This window comes from Bombina bombina, chromosome 3, assembly GCF_027579735.1.
Source record: "Bombina bombina isolate aBomBom1 chromosome 3, aBomBom1.pri, whole genome shotgun sequence".
NCBI classification, from domain to species: Eukaryota; Metazoa; Chordata; class Amphibia; order Anura; family Bombinatoridae; genus Bombina; species Bombina bombina.
The window spans coordinates 701,946,839-701,962,779 of record NC_069501.1 but is presented as its reverse complement, the minus strand read 5'-3'; the positions used below and the strand labels follow the sequence as shown (position 1 = coordinate 701,962,779).

At 42.6% G+C, this 15,941-nt stretch overlaps 1 protein-coding gene across 1 annotated transcript in view; it reads right to left on the bottom strand.

The window, feature by feature from the left end:
- ANKFY1 (ankyrin repeat and FYVE domain containing 1) overlaps positions 1-15,941 on the bottom strand; it is a 423,330-nt gene that overhangs the window by 285,194 nt on the left and 122,195 nt on the right. The window lies entirely within an intron of this gene.

The window sequence follows — 15,941 nt, the reverse complement described above, 5'->3', positions numbered from 1 at the left end:
ATTTTAAACTGAACACACTTTATTACTGCCATTGCGAAAAAACATGAAGGAATTGTTCAAAATTCACCAAACTTTCACCACAGTGTCTTAAAGCCTTGAAAATATTGCACACCAATTTTGGAAGCTTTAACCCTTAAAATAACGGAACCGGAGCCGTTTTAAGCTTTAACCCCTTTACAGTCCCTGGTATCTGCTTTGCTGAGACCCAACCAAACCCAAAGGGGAATACGATACCAAATGACGCCTTCAGAAGTCTTTTATAAGTATCAGAGCTCCTCTCACATGCGACTGCATGCCATGCCTCTCAAAAACAAGTGCGCAACACCGGCGCGAAAATGAGACTCTGCCTATGCTTTGGGAAAGCCCCTAAAGAATAAGGTGTCTAAAACAGTGCCTGCCGATATTATTATATCAAAATACCCAGAATAAATGATTCCTCAAGGCTAAATAAGTGTTAATATCAATCGATTTAGCCCAAAAAAGGTCTACAGTTTAAATAAGCCCTTGTGAAGCCCTTATTTACAATCGTAATAAACATGGCTTACCGGATCCCATAGGGAAAATGACAGCTTCCAGCATTACATCGTCTTGTTAGAATGTGTCATACCTCAAGCAGCAAAGGACTGCAAACTGTTCCCCCAACTGAAGTTAATTGCTCTCAACAGTCCTGTGTGGAACAGCCATGGATTTTAGTTACGGTTGCTAAAATCATTTTCCTCATACAAACAGAATTCTTCATCTCTTTTCTGTTTCTGAGTAAATAGTACGTACCAGCACTATTTGAAAATAACAAACTCTTGATTGAATAATGAAAAACTACAGTTAAACACTAAAAAACTCTAAGCCATCTCCGTGGAGATGTTGCCTGTACAACGGCAAAGAGAATGACTGGGGTGGGCGGAGCCTAGGAGGGATCATGTGACCAGCTTTGCTGGGCTCTTTGCCATTTCCTGTTGGGGAAGAGAATATCCCACAAGTAAGGATGACGCCGTGGACCGGACACACCTATGTTGGAGAAATTCAAGATCTCAGGCTTTTTTACCTGTAATACAGATGTTGTGATATATTTGATTAAGTGCCCGTGCTCAAAGATTTATATTGGTGAGTCGACTCGTAGGATCAGGGACAGGATGAATGAGCACAAATCCAACATCCGGTGTAATAATAGGGATGCTCCTGTGTCTAACCATTTTTTACAAGCAGGGCACACTATTTCACAACTTAGATTTCAAGTTGTTGAGCAGGTTAAGAAACCAAGGAGGGGTGGAGATAGACAAAAAATCTTAAAATCTAGGGAAACATTTTGGATTTATACCCTCCAATCCCTCGTCCCTCTTGGGATGAATAAAGAGATTGATTGGAATGTAACCTTTTAGGTACAATATATATATATATATATATATATATATATATATATATATATATATATATATATATATACAGGGAGTGCAGAATTATTAGGCAAATTAGTATTTTGACCACATCATCCTCTTTATGCATGTTGTCTTACTCCAAGCTGTATAGGCTCGAAAGCCTACTACCAATTAAGCATATTAGGTGATGTGCATCTCTGTAATGAGAAGGGGTGTGGTCTAATGACATCAACACCCTTTATCAGGTGTGCATAATTATTAGGCAACTTCCTTTCCTTTGGCAAAATGGGTCAAAAGAAGGACTTGACAGGCTCAGAAAAGTCAAAAATAGTGAGATATCTTGCAGAGGGATGTAGCACTCTTAAAATTGCAAAGCTTCTGAAGCGTGATCATCAAACAATCAAGCGTTTCATTCAAAATAGTCAACAGGGTCGCAAGAAGCGTGTGGAAAAACCAAGGCGCAAAATAACTGCCCATGAACTGAGAAAAGTCAAGCGTGCAGCTGCCAAGATGCCACTTGCCACCAGTTTGGCCATATTTCAGAGCTGCAACATCACTGGAGTGCCCAAAAGCACAAGGTGTGCAATACTCAGAGACATGGACAAGGTAAGAAAGGCTGAAAGACGACCACCACTGAACAAGACACACAAGCTGAAACGTCAAGACTGGGACAAGAAATATCTCAAGACTGATTTTTCTAAGGTTTTATGGACTGATGAAATGAGAGTGAGTCTTGATGGGCCAGATGGATGGGCCCGTGGCTGGATTGGTAAAGGGCAGAGAGCTCCAGTCTGACTCAGACGCCAGCAAGGTGGAGGTGGAGTACTGGTTTGGGCTGGTATCATCAAAGATGAGCTTGTGGGGCCTTTTCGGGTTGAGGATGGAGTCAAGCTCAACTCCCAGTCCTACTGCCAGTTTCTGGAAGACACCTTCTTCAAGCAGTGGTACAGGAAGAAGTCTGCATCCTTCAAGAAAAACATGATTTTCATGCAGGACAATGCTCCATCACACGCGTCCAAGTACTCCACAGCGTGGCTGGCAAGAAAGGGTATAAAAGAAGAAAATCTAATGACATGGCCTCCTTGTTCACCTGATCTGAACCCCATTGAGAACCTGTGGTCCATCATCAAATGTGAGATTTACAAGGAGGGAAAACAGTACACCTCTCTGAACAGTGTCTGGGAGGCTGTGGTTGCTGCTGCACGCAATGTTGATGGTGAACAGATCAAAACACTGACAGAATCCATGGATGGCAGGCTTTTGAGTGTCCTTGCAAAGAAAGGTGGCTATATTGGTCACTGATTTGTTTTTGTTTTGTTTTTGAATGTCAGAAATGTATATTTGTGAATGTTGAGATGTTATATTGGTTTCACTGGTAAAAATAAATAATTGAAATGGGTATATATTTGTTTTTTGTTAAGTTGCCTAATAATTATGCACAGTAATAGTCACCTGCACACACAGATATCCCCCTACAATAGCTATAACTAAAAACAAACTAAAAACTACTTCCAAAACTATTCAGCTTTGATATTAATGAGTTTTTTGGGTTCATTGAGAACATGGTTGTTGTTCAATAATAAAATTAATCCTCAAAAATACAACTTGCCTAATAATTCTGCACTCCCTGTATATGTACTAAGAATTTTTATCTCTCTTTATCATTGTGGTAATTCTTGCTTAATTTCAGTATTACCACTATTTATAATCTTGTATGACGATTATTGTTTTAATGAAATTATTAGATTTATATATATGAAATTGAATATGTCTTTTTGATATGTGCTTTTCAGGTTAGAATGTATAAAGAAGATATTCCTATGTCCACTAGAGGGGGTATTATAACCTTTTGTGAAACTACAAAATATGTATCACATGGACAGGTAACAGGTCCCTCCCCTATGTGAGGGTATAAAAAGTAAATTTATGCTTACCTGATAAATTTGTTTCTTTTACGATACGATGAGTCCACGGATTTCATCCTTACTTATGGGATATCGCCTCCTTGTCAGGAGGCAAAGAGCACCACAGCAGAGCTGTATATATAGCTCCTCCCTTCCCTCCCACTCCAGTCATTCGACCGAAGTTAGGAAGAGAAAGAAAAAGCCAAGGTGCAGAGGTGACTGAAGTTTAACAAAAATAAAGACCTGTCATATAAAAACAGGGCGGGCCGTGGACTCATCGTATCGTAAAAGAAACAACATTTATCAGGTAAGCAAAAATTTCCTTTTCAAGATACGATGAGTCCATGGATTTCATCCTTACTTATGAGATACAATACCAAAGCTATAGGACAAGGATGAAAGGGAGGGACAAGACAGGTAACCTAAACGGAAGGAACCAAGCTCCCAAAAACAGCCTTGGACGAGGCAAAAGTATCAAATTTGTAAAATTTGGAAAAAGTGTGAAGAGAAGACCAAGTTGCAGCTTTGCAAATCTGTTCAACAGAAGCATCATTTTTGAATGCCCATGAGGAAGCCACAGCCCTAGCGGAATGAGACCCGTAAGTCGATCAGGAGGCTGATGTCCAGCAGTCTCATATGCAAAACGGATGATACTCTTCAGCCAAAGAGAAAGAGAGGTAGCCGTAGCTTTCTGACCCCTACGCTTCCCAGAAAACACAACAAATAGGGAAGATGATTGACGAAATTCCTTAGCGGCCTGTAAGTAAAACTTCAAGGCACGGACCACGTCCAAATAATGGAACAGTTAAGAATGAAAACCATGTTTGAAGCGGAACACCACCTTATCCGATGAAAAATAAGATAAGGAGAATCACATTGTAATGCCGAAAGTTCAGAAACTCTGCGAGCAGAAGAAATAGCAACCAAAAGCAAAACTTTCAAAGATAACAACTTAATATCAATGGAATGCATAGGTTCACCTTGAAGAACTTTCAGAACCAAATTCAAACTCCAGGAGGAGCAATTGGTCTAAACATAGGCCTGATCCTAGTCAGAGCCTGACAAAAAGACTGAACATCTGGAACAACTGCCAGACGCTTGTGCAACAAAATAGACAAAGAAGAAATCTGTCCCTTTAAGGAACTTGCTGACAACCCTTTCTCCAATCCATCTTGGAGAAAAGACAAAAACCCTACTCCATGAGTAGCCCTTGGATTCGCACCAATAAAGATATTAACGCCATATCTCATATCTAGGAACAGGCTTACGTGCCTGAATCAAGGTATCTATGACCGAATCAGAAAAAACCTCGTTTAGATAAGAGGAAGTGTTCAATCTCCAAGCAGTTAGCTGCAGAGACACTAGATTCGGATGAAGGAAATGCCCTGAATTAGAAGGTAGTTCCTCAATGAAAACGGCCACGGTGGCTGAGATAACATGCCCACCAGATTGGCGTACCATGTCCTGCCAGGCCACGCAGGAGCGATGAGGATCACCGAAGCCCCCTCCTGTTCGACTCGAGCAATCACCCGGGGGAAGGAAAGCAAATGGAGGGAACACAAACTAGGCTGAAAGACCAAGGCCCTGCCAAAACATCAGTCAGCTCGGCCTGGGAATCCCTGGACCCGTACCTCGGAAGCTCGGCATTCTGCCGAGACGCCAGAAGATTCAACTCCGGCCTGCCCCATCTGAGAACCAAATCGTCAAAAACCTCCGGATGAAGATTACAATTTCCCGGAAAAAAACAAAAAACGTCTGTCTGCCTAAAAAGTCCGCTTCTCAGTTTTCCACCCCTGGGATATGGATCGCCGACAGGTAACAAGAGTGAGCCATCCGCCCACCGAATGATCCAGGCTCCTTCCGTCATTGCTAAGGAACTCCTGTTCCCCCCCTGATGATTGATATAAGCTACAGTCGTAATTTTGCCCGACTGGAATCTGGAGAACTAGACTGAAGCCAACTAAGAATGAGGTGCATTGAATATCCACTCTAGGATATTAATGGAAAGTAGACACTCCGTCAGAGTCCACACACCCCGAGCCCTTAGGGAGTTCCAAACAGCTCCCCAACCTAACAGACCGGTACCCGTTGCACTATCACCCAGGGCCTGCGGAAGCATATCCCCTGGGGCAGAAGAGCCAGTGACAACCACCATAGAAGAGAATCCCTTGTCTGTTGATCTAGAAATATTAAGAAGACAGATCTGTTAATCTCCATTCCACTGCCTGAGCATGCTCATTGCAGAGGACCGAGACGAAACCGTACAATGGCCATTGCCGCCACCATCAATCCTATTACCTCCGTGTACTGAACCACTAACGGACAAGGACTGGACGGAATGACTCGACATGCAGTCAGTATTCCTAACTTTCTGACCTTCAGAAAGATCTTCACAGAAATAAAACTAATACAATTCCCAAAAAGGGCATGTTCCAGGGTTACCTTCCACCCGTGGGTTCTTAGGAAGGACAGCACAATTGTGGTATAGGACCTTGCTAGCAGTATATCATCCAGATAAGGAGTCACTGCAATGTCCCGCGGCCTTATAACTGCCAGTAAAGATCCCAGAACCTTTGTGAAGATTCTGGGTGTTGTGGATAGACCAAAAGGAAGAGCCAGAAACTAAAAGTGGTAGTCCATGAATGGAAAAAATCATCGCACACCACAGGTGCACTTTATGCATGCATGTATTGGGTACTTGTAAAACGCGGCAAATCACCTATAAGGGTCTCAAAGCGCTGCTCATTTTATCGATCCCAGAAGGATGAAAGGCTGAGTGGACCTCGCCAAGGATTGAACCTGCAACCCTTGGGTTGCTACAAAGTTTAGCCACAGCGCCTTTAGCATGCTGAGCTATCCGCCCGGCTACTCTCAGGAATTGGAAATCTCACAGTGGATGGGAACAGGAAGGCATGCATCCTTTAGATCCACCTTCGCCAAAAATGTACCCTCCTGGATCAATGGGAAAATGGAACGAATAGTTTCCATCTTGAAAGACAGAATTCTGAGAAACCTGTGTAGACTCTTGAGATCTAAGATAGGTCTGAAAGTTCCCTCTTTTTGGGAACTACAACAGATTTGAAGAAAAAACCCTGTCCCTGCTCCTGAATTGGAAAAGGATGGATTACTCCCAAGGTAAGATCCGGTCCCGGATTGGGGCCAACCCTACATGCTGACTTGGGAGCCACAGCAGGTTTCTTGGATTGATTATCCGTGTTCCAAGACCGGTTGGGTCTCCAGTCCAGACTTGGATTACAGATAGTTCCCTTCCTACTTAGAAGAAGAGGAAGAGGGAGTTGCCTTGAAGTTCCGAAAGGAACAAAAAGTACTCTGTCGACCACATTGATTGGATCTCTAATCCTGAGGGAGGAGATGGCCCATGCCCCCCGAGAAGTCAGAAATAATTGCCTTCAAGTCAGGTTCGAACAAGGCCTTCCCCTTGTAAGGGATAGCCAAAAGCTTAGACTTGGAAGAAACATCCGCAGACCCAGATTTCAACCAAAAAGGGGGTTGCATGCGAAGATAGAGAACCCTGAACACATAGTCGCCAATATGGTAAGTATGTCACATTACAAAGCACAAAAAAACTGGCATATCATGTGCGCTTTATTTCCCATGTCTGAACATATTGGGCACTTGTAATTCATCTTGCGCATCAAGAGTACAACACCCCGTGAAGGGGAAGAAAAGGGCGCGCTATGAACAGGGCCATTTGAAGGACCGCCCATCGTGGGCGTTTACAATGTAAAATACTACGCCATCAAAATGCATAATTACGCTCGAAGAGAGCGATGTGAGCCCATAGAAAAACTCCCGGTCGGCTTGTATTAGTATAAATAACCGCCGGGAGAACATGCTTCTTAAAAACGGTAACCAGGGATTGCATTTGTACTATTTTCGATATCAAGCAAATAATAAAAATGAGCACCGCCAGCAGCATTAGGCCATATTTCCATGTGTTTGAAATAAACAAGCCCTTAGTTCACATATGTGTAACAAACAGTCGCTATGCAATTCTGTCCATGTGTTTGAACAGGAAGAATATAGCAAACTCCCGGTCGGCATGCAGGAATCATACCACCGCCGAGAGTGCGTTGCCAATTGAAAATATGTGACACTGCAGATTTAATGTCTATGCTGTCTGCATACTCTCCTATAATAAAAAGAGAATGCATACCTGTAAAGAGCCCATATAATAAACAAAGGGCTCAATTAGAACGTGAGGCCAAATCCTTCTGAGGTCTTCTATTTTCTAATCCCAGAAACCAAAAACAGAATTTATGCTTACCTGATAAATTACTTTCTCCAACGGTGTGTCCGGTCCACGGCGTCATCCTTACTTGTGGGATATCTCTTCCCCAACAGGAAATGGCAAAGAGTCACAGCAAAGCTGGCCATATAGTCCCTCCTAGGCTCCGCCCACCCCAGTCATTCGACCGACGGACAGGAGGAAATATATATAGGAGAAACCATATGGTACCGTGGTGACTGTAGTTAGAGAAAATAATTCATCAGACCTGATTAAAAAACCAGGGCGGGCCGTGGACCGGACACACCGTTGGAGAAAGTAATTTATCAGGTAAGCATAAATTCTGTTTTCTCCAACATTGGTGTGTCCGGTCCACGGCGTCATCCTTACTTGTGGGAACCAATACCAAAGCTTTAGGACACGGATGAAGGGAGGGAGCAAATCAGGTTACCTAAACGGAAGGCACCACAGCTTGCAAAACCTTTCTCCCAAAAATAGCCTCCGAAGAAGCAAAAGTATCAAATTTGTAAAATTTGGCAAAAGTGTGCAGTGAAGACCAAGTCGCTGCCTTACATATCTGGTCAACAGAAGCCTCGTTCTTGAAGGCCCATGTGAAAGCCACAGCCCTAGTGGAGTGAGCTGTGATTCTTTCAGGAGGCTGCCGTCCGGCAGTCTCATAAGCCAATCGGATGATGCTTTTAAGCCAAAAGGAAAGAGAGGTAGAAGTCGCTTTTTGACCTCTCCTTTTACCAGAATAAACAACAAACAAGGAAGATGTTTGTCTGAAATCTTTTGTAGCCTCTAAATAGAATTTTAGAGCACGGACTACGTCCAAATTGTGTAACAAACGTTCCTTCTTTGAAACTGGATTCGGACATAAAGAAGGTATAACTATCTCCTGGTTAATAATTTTGTTAGAAACAACCTTAGGAAGAAAACCAGGCTTAGTACGCAAAACCACCTTATCTGCATGAAACACCAGATAGGGCGGAGAACACTGCAGAGCAGATAACTCTGAAACTCTTCTAGCAGAAGAAATTGCAACCAAAAACAAGACTTTCCAAGATAGTAACTTAATATCTATGGAATGTAAAGGTTCAAACGGAACCCCTTGAAGAACTGAAAGAACTAGATTTAGACTCCAGGGAGGAGTCAAAGGTCTGTAAACAGGCTTGATCCTAACCAGAGCCTGAACAAATGCTTGAACATCTGGCACAGCTGCCAGTCTTTTGTGTAGTAAGACAGATAAAGCAGAGATCTGTCCCTTTAGAGAACTTGCAGATAATCCTTTCTCCAAACCTTCTTGTAGAAAGGAGAGAATCTTAGGAATTTTTATCTTATTCCATGGGAATCCTTTGGATTCACACCAACAGATATATCTTTTCCATATTTTATGGTAAATCTTTCTAGTTACCGGTTTTCTGGCCTGAACCAGAGTATCTATCACAGAATCTGAAAACCCACGCTTCGATAGAATCAAGCGTTCAATCTCCAAGCCGTCAGCTGGAGGGAGACCAGATTTGGATGTTCGAATGGATCCTGAACAAGAAGGTCCTGTCTCAAAGGTAGCTTCCATGGTGGAACCGATGACATATTCACCAGGTCTGCATACCAAGTCCTGCGTGGCCACGCAGGAGCTATCAAGATCACCGAGGCCCTCTCCTGATTGATCCTGGCTACCAGCCTGGGAATGAGAGGAAACGGTGGAAATACATAAGCTAGGTTGAAGGTCCAAGGTGCTACTAGTGCATCTACTAGAGTCGCCTTGGGATCCCTGGATCTGGACCCGTAGCAAGGAACCTTGTAGTTCTGACGAGACGCCATCAGATCCATGTCTGGAATGCCCCATAATTGAGTTGTTTGGGCAAAGATCTCCGGATGGAGTTCCCACTCCCCCGGATGGAATGTCTGACGACTCAGAAAATCCACCTCCCAGTTTTCCACACCTGGGATGTGGATCGCAGACAGGTGGCAGGAGTGATCCTCCGCCCATTGAATTATTTTGGTCACTTCTTTCATCGCCAGGGAACTCCTTGTTCCCCCCTGATGATTGATATACGCAACGGTCATCATGTTGTCTGATTGGAACCTTATGAATCTGGCCTTTGCTAGTTGAGGCCAAGCCCTGAGAGCATTGAATATCGCTCTCAGTTCCAGAATGTTTATCGGGAGAAGAGACTCTTCCCGAGACCATAGACCCTGAGCTTTCAGGGATTCCCAGACCGCGCCCCAGCCCACTAGACTGGCGTCGGTCGTGACAATGACCCACTCTGGTCTGCGGAAGCTCATTCCCTGGGAAAGATGGTCCAGGGTCAGCCACCAACGGAGTGAATCTCTGGTCTTCTGATCTACTTGAATCATTGGAGACAAGTCTGTATAGTCCCCATTCCATTGTTTGAGCATGCACAGTTGTAATGGTCTTAGATGAATTCATGCAAAAGGAACTATGTCCATTGCTGCAACCATCAACCCTACTACTTCCATGCACTGCGCTATGGAAGGACGAGGAACAGAATGAAGAACTTGACAAGTGCTTAGAAGTTTTCACTTTCTGACCTCTGTCAGAAAAATCCTCATTTCTAAGGAATCTATTATTGTTCCCAAGAAGGGAACTCTTGTCGACGAGACAGAGAACTTTTTTCTATGTTCACCTTCCATCCGTGTGATCTGAGAAAGGCCAGAACGATGTCTGTATGAGCCTTTGCTTTTGACAGGGACGACTCTTGTATTAGAATGTCGTCCAAGTAAGGTACTACTGCAATGCCCCTCGGTCTTAGAACCGCTAGAAGGGACCCTAGTACCTTTGTGAAAATCCTTGGAGCAGTGGCTAACCCGAATGGGAGGGCCACAAACTGGTAATGCTTGTCCAGAAAAGCGAATCTTAGGAACTGATGATGTTCTTTGTGGATAGGAATATGTAGGTACGCATCCTTTAGATCCACGGTAGTCATAAATTGACTTTCCTGGATAGTGGGTAGAATCGTTCGAATGGTTTCCATCTTGAACGATGGTACCCTGAGAAATTTGTTTAGGATCTTCAAATCCAAAATTGGTCTGAAAGTTCCCTCTTTTTTGGGAACTACGAACAGATTGGAATAAAATCCCATTCCTTGTTCCTTTATTGGAACTGGGTGTATCACTCCCATCTTTAACAGGTCTTCTACACAATGTAAGAACGCCTGTCTCTTTATTTGGTTTGAGGATAAGTGAGACATGTGGAACCTTCCCCTTGGGGGTAGTTCCCTGAATTCCAGGAGATAACCCTGAGAAACTATTTCTAGCGCCCAGGGATCCTGAACATCTCTTGCCCAAGCCTGAGCAAAGAGAGAGAGTCTGCCCCCCACTAGATCCGGTCCCGGATCGGGGGCTACTACTTCATGCTGTTTTGTTAGCAGCGGCAGGCTTCTTGGCCTGCTTACTCTTGTTCCAGCCTTGCATCGGTTTCCAGGCTGGTTTGGGTTGTGAGGCATTACCCTCTTGCTTAGAGGATGCAGAATTAGAGGCCGGTCCGTTCCTGAAATTGCGAAAGGAACGAAAATTAGACTTATTTTTGGCCTTGAAAGGCCTATCTTGTGGAAGGGCGTGGCCCTTTCCCCCAGTGATGTCTGAAATAATCTCTTTCAATTCTGGTCCAAATAGAGTTTTACCTTTGAAAGGGATGTTAAGCAATTTTGTCTTGGATGACACATCCGCTGACCAAGACTTTTTTAGCCAAAGCGCTCTGCGCGCCACGATAGCAAACCCTGAATTTTTCGCCGCTAATCTAGCTAATTGCAAAGCGGCATCTAAAATAAAAGAGTTAGCCAACTTAAGTGCGTGAACTCTGTCCATAACCTCCTCATATGGAGTCTCTCTACTAAGCGAGTTTTCTAGTTCCTCGAACCAGAACCACGCTGCTGTAGTGACAGGAACAATGCACGAAATGGGTTGTAGAAGGTAACCTTGCTGTACAAAAATCTTTTTAAGCAAACCCTCCAATTTTTTATCCATAGGATCTTTGAAAGCACAACTATCTTCGATAGGAATAGTAGTGTGTTTGTTTAGAGTAGAAACTGCCCCCTCGACCTTAGGGACTGTCTGCCATAAGTCCTTTCTGGGGTCGACCATAGGAAATAATTTCTTAAATATAGGGGGGGGGGGGACAAAAGGTATGCCGGGCTTTTCCCACTCCTTATTTACTATGTCCGCCACCCGCTTGGGTATAGGAAAAGCGTCGGGGTGCACCGGAACCTCAAGGAACTTGTCCATCTTGCATAATTTCTCTGGAATGACCAAGTTGTCACAATCATCCAGAATAGATAACACCTCCTTAAGCAGTGCGCGGAGATGTTCTAATTTAAATTTAAATGTCACAACATCAGGTTCAGCTTGTTGAGAAATTTTTCCTGAATCTGAAATTTCCCCATCTGACAAAACCTCCCTCATGGCCCCTTCAGATTGGTGTGAGGGTATGACAGAACAATTATCATCAGCGCCCTCCAGCTCTTCAGTGTTTAAAACAGAGCAATCGCGCTCTCTCTGATAAGTAGGCATTTTGGATAAAATATTTGCTATGGAGTTATCCATTACAGCCGTTAATTGTTGCATGGTAATAAGCATTGGCGCACTAGATATACTAGGGGCCTCCTGTGTGGGCAAAACTGGTGTAGACACAGTAGGAGATGATGTAGTATCATGTTTACTCCCCTCATCTGAGGAATCATCTTGGGCAATTTCATTATCTGTGGCAGTACTGTCCTTACTTTGTTTGGACGCTATGGCACAATTATCACATAAATTTAAATGAGGAGACACATTGGCTTTCATACATATAGAACATAGCTTATCCGAAGGCACAGACATGTTAAACAGGCTTAAACTTGTCAACAAAGCACAAAAAACGTTTTAAAACAAAACCGTTACTGTCTCTTTAAATTTTAAACAGAAAAAACTTTATTACTGAATATGTGAAAAAGTATGAAGGAATTGTTCACAAATTACCAAAATTTCACCACAGTGTCTTAAAGCATTAAGAGTATTGCACACCAAATTTCAGAGCTTTAACCCTTAAAATAACGGAACCGGAGCCGTTTACAAATTTAACCCCTATACAGTCCCAGCTATAGCCTTTGCTGAGACCCAACCAAGCCCAGAGGGGAATACGATACGAATTGACGCCTTCTAGAAGCTTTTCCAGCAAATTTCAGATCCTCACACATGCATCTGCATGCCCTGCTCTCAAAAAACAACTGTGCAGTAATGGCGCGAAAATGAGGCTCAGTCTACAACTAGGAAGGCCCCTTGACTGGAAAAGGTGTCTAACATAGTGCCTGCCGTTTAATAAACGTTTCCCAAGTTTATAAATGCGAATTGTCAGCATAAATATGAATAAAATGCCCAAATAAAGCAATCGATTTAGCCCATAAAAATGTCTACCAGTTTTTTAGCCCATATTAAGCCCTTTATTCTGTTTGACTAAGAAAATGGCTTACCGGTCCCCATGAGGGGAAATGACAGCCTTCCAGCATTACATGGTCTTGTTAGAAATATGGCTAGTCATACCTTAAGCAGAAAAGTCTGCTAACTGTTTCCCCCAACTGAAGTTACTTCATCTCAACAGTCCTGTGTGGAAACAGCAATCGATTTTAGTTACTGTCTGCTAAAATCATCTTCCTCTCACAAACAGAAATCTTCATCCTTTTCTGTTTCAGAGTAAATAGTACATACCAGCACTATTTTAAAATAACAAACACTTGATAGAAGAATAAAAACTACATTTAAACACCAAAAAAACTCTTAACCATCTCCGTGGAGATGTTGCCTGTGCAACGGCAAAGAGAATGACTGGGGTGGGCGGAGCCTAGGAGGGACTATATGGCCAGCTTTGCTGGGACTCTTTGCCATTTCCTGTTGGGGAAGAGATATCCCACAAGTAAGGATGACGCCGTGGACCGGACACACCAATGTTGGAGAAATGGCACTTACCTCACAAGCTGTGTGTGAAATCCTCTGCTCACATGGACCTGAAGGATACAAGAAAAATACTGAGCAAAAGACCCTCAGATTTTTTCCTAGACAGGGCAGCAACAGTATATGGGAGGCGCAGTGAGAATTATGTCCCACAAGTTCCCATTGCTTCAAAGCCACCAGATGCTTCTCTTTTTACTGAAGAGACTGATCTGGTCTAGGCTACACCCCAGAACAAAGTAGCACGCTGTGGCACCACTTTAAAAAATAATAAACACTTGATTGAAGAATCTATAACACCTCACTTTACCTCTTCCTATCACTAACACAGACAAAGAGAATGACTGGGGTAGGAGGGAAGGGAGGAGCTATATATACAGCTCTTCTGTGGTGCTCTTTGCCTCCTCCTGCTGACCAGGAGGCGATATCCCATAAGTAAGGATGAAATCTGTGGGCTCATCGTATCTTGTAAAAGAAATGTGGCTAAGAATATTCAGTTGTATAACATGATTAAGGTCAGTTTGTGACCAAAACGTTGTTGTTCTATGTGATGTCTCACTAATAAAATGATTTTGATGCATATCTTGTGGTGCTGCTGCTTTTTGGTTTACTGAAGTCTTTTGGGATTGGTGCAGGATCCTGACAGCGTGCACCTTGATATTTGGCAGTAAGTGCTGAGCCATTCCTTATGTCTAAACCACTAAAGACAGCCCTCTGATCACAAGCTTTCTTATTAGCTTTTCACAAAAGTGTAGTGCTAGTTTATGTGACCCATAAAGATAACATGTGCACAACACAGCACTTAAAGGGACAGTCTAGTCAAAATTAAACTTTCATGAGTCAGATAGGGCATGCAATTTTAAATAACTTTCCAATTGACTTTTATCATTAAATTTGCTTTGTTCCCTTGGTGGTATTTTTGAAAAGCTAAACCTAGGTAGGCTCAAACAGATTTATAAACCATTGAAAACCGCCTCTTAGCTCAGAGCATTTTGAAAGATTTTCACAGTTAAACAGTGCTAGTTCATTTGTGTCATCTAGATGACATTGTGCTCACTCCCGTGGAGTTATTTAGGAGTCTGCACTGTTTGGTTAAACTGCATGTCTGTCAAAAGCACTGAGATAAGGGGGCAGTCTGCAGAGGCTTAGATACAAGGTAATCACAGAGGTAAAACATACATTAAAATAACTGTGTTGGTTATGCAAAACTGGGGAATGGGTAATAAAGGGATTATTTATCTTTTTAAACAATAAAAATTCTGGTGTAGACTGTCCCTTTAATATAACCATGTTTTCTGTGCAAAACTAGGGAATGGGTAATAAAGGGATTATCTATCTTTTTAAACAATAAACATTTTTGAGTTGACTGTCCCTTTAAAGGGAAAATCTCCTTGGTGTAATAATAGTAAATAATAATAAAAATATCTTACCCTTCTGTAATAAGACATTTGAAAAATAGCCGTTGCGCTCAGAACCAGAGGAGCAGTTGAGGATTTTTTTAAAAAAGAGAGTGAAATAGCTCAGTTACTAAATGTAACAGACATGCTAAGTCAGTGAACAAAAACATAAAATAGAAAATAGACTCCCCCTCACATTGCCAAACAGTTTATTCCCTTTTACTGTGTATTTAAGCGAGTGTATAAAGTTGCAACTCCCAAGTGAATTATCTGAATAGTAAATGGCAGCTATTACCCCAAAATAAAGTTTCCATATTCACTAGACTAAGTAGGCAAAGTCTAAGTAATAAAGGTGGAATTACATGTGCATGGCCCTTGGCTATGATGTACCTCAGAGTGATGTACCTGCTATTAGCCTGTGGGCTATATGAGTGCAAGAATTGGCAGCACTTACTTCAGATGCTCCTACTCTAACATGCATACTGTCTGCAGAAAAGACTGCTTCTGGAAAAGGGTCCATCCAGGGCTGTGTAGGTCACAGCAGAGGATCTACATAACGAGTATATTAACGACCGAACAGGAGGAGGTTTATGGACCGGTCCATGCGACACCTGTGGCAAGCTTGTGACTAACTCCTTCACTGGGAGTAATTGTGTATTTACGTTATACTTCAATCTTCCCTCTGTCTCAAAGTAGCAGCTCTCTGAAGGGAAAATGGGCCTCCAAACGGTCTGACAACCCCTTTAAACAAAGATTCTAGAGCACCTCAATTCTTCACATTCTTCCTGTGGAGGCAAAGAAAAGACTAGAATACGAGAGGTGGGATGAATGACGTGCTCTTAGAAATTTGGGAATATTTGCCTCCACCTAGTGGCCAGAAGTTGAATCCCAGGAGTAATGGCTTGTGGACTCTCACCACCTTATGAAAGAAAACTTCTTTATAACCTTTAATAACCCTCTACATTTTCTCTATCTTTTTTTTTTATTTCTAATAATCATCTCTATATATACTAGGAATGAAATTCCCACTAGTCCTGGACGAGTAAGAATAACAGCAGATGCAAAAAACAAA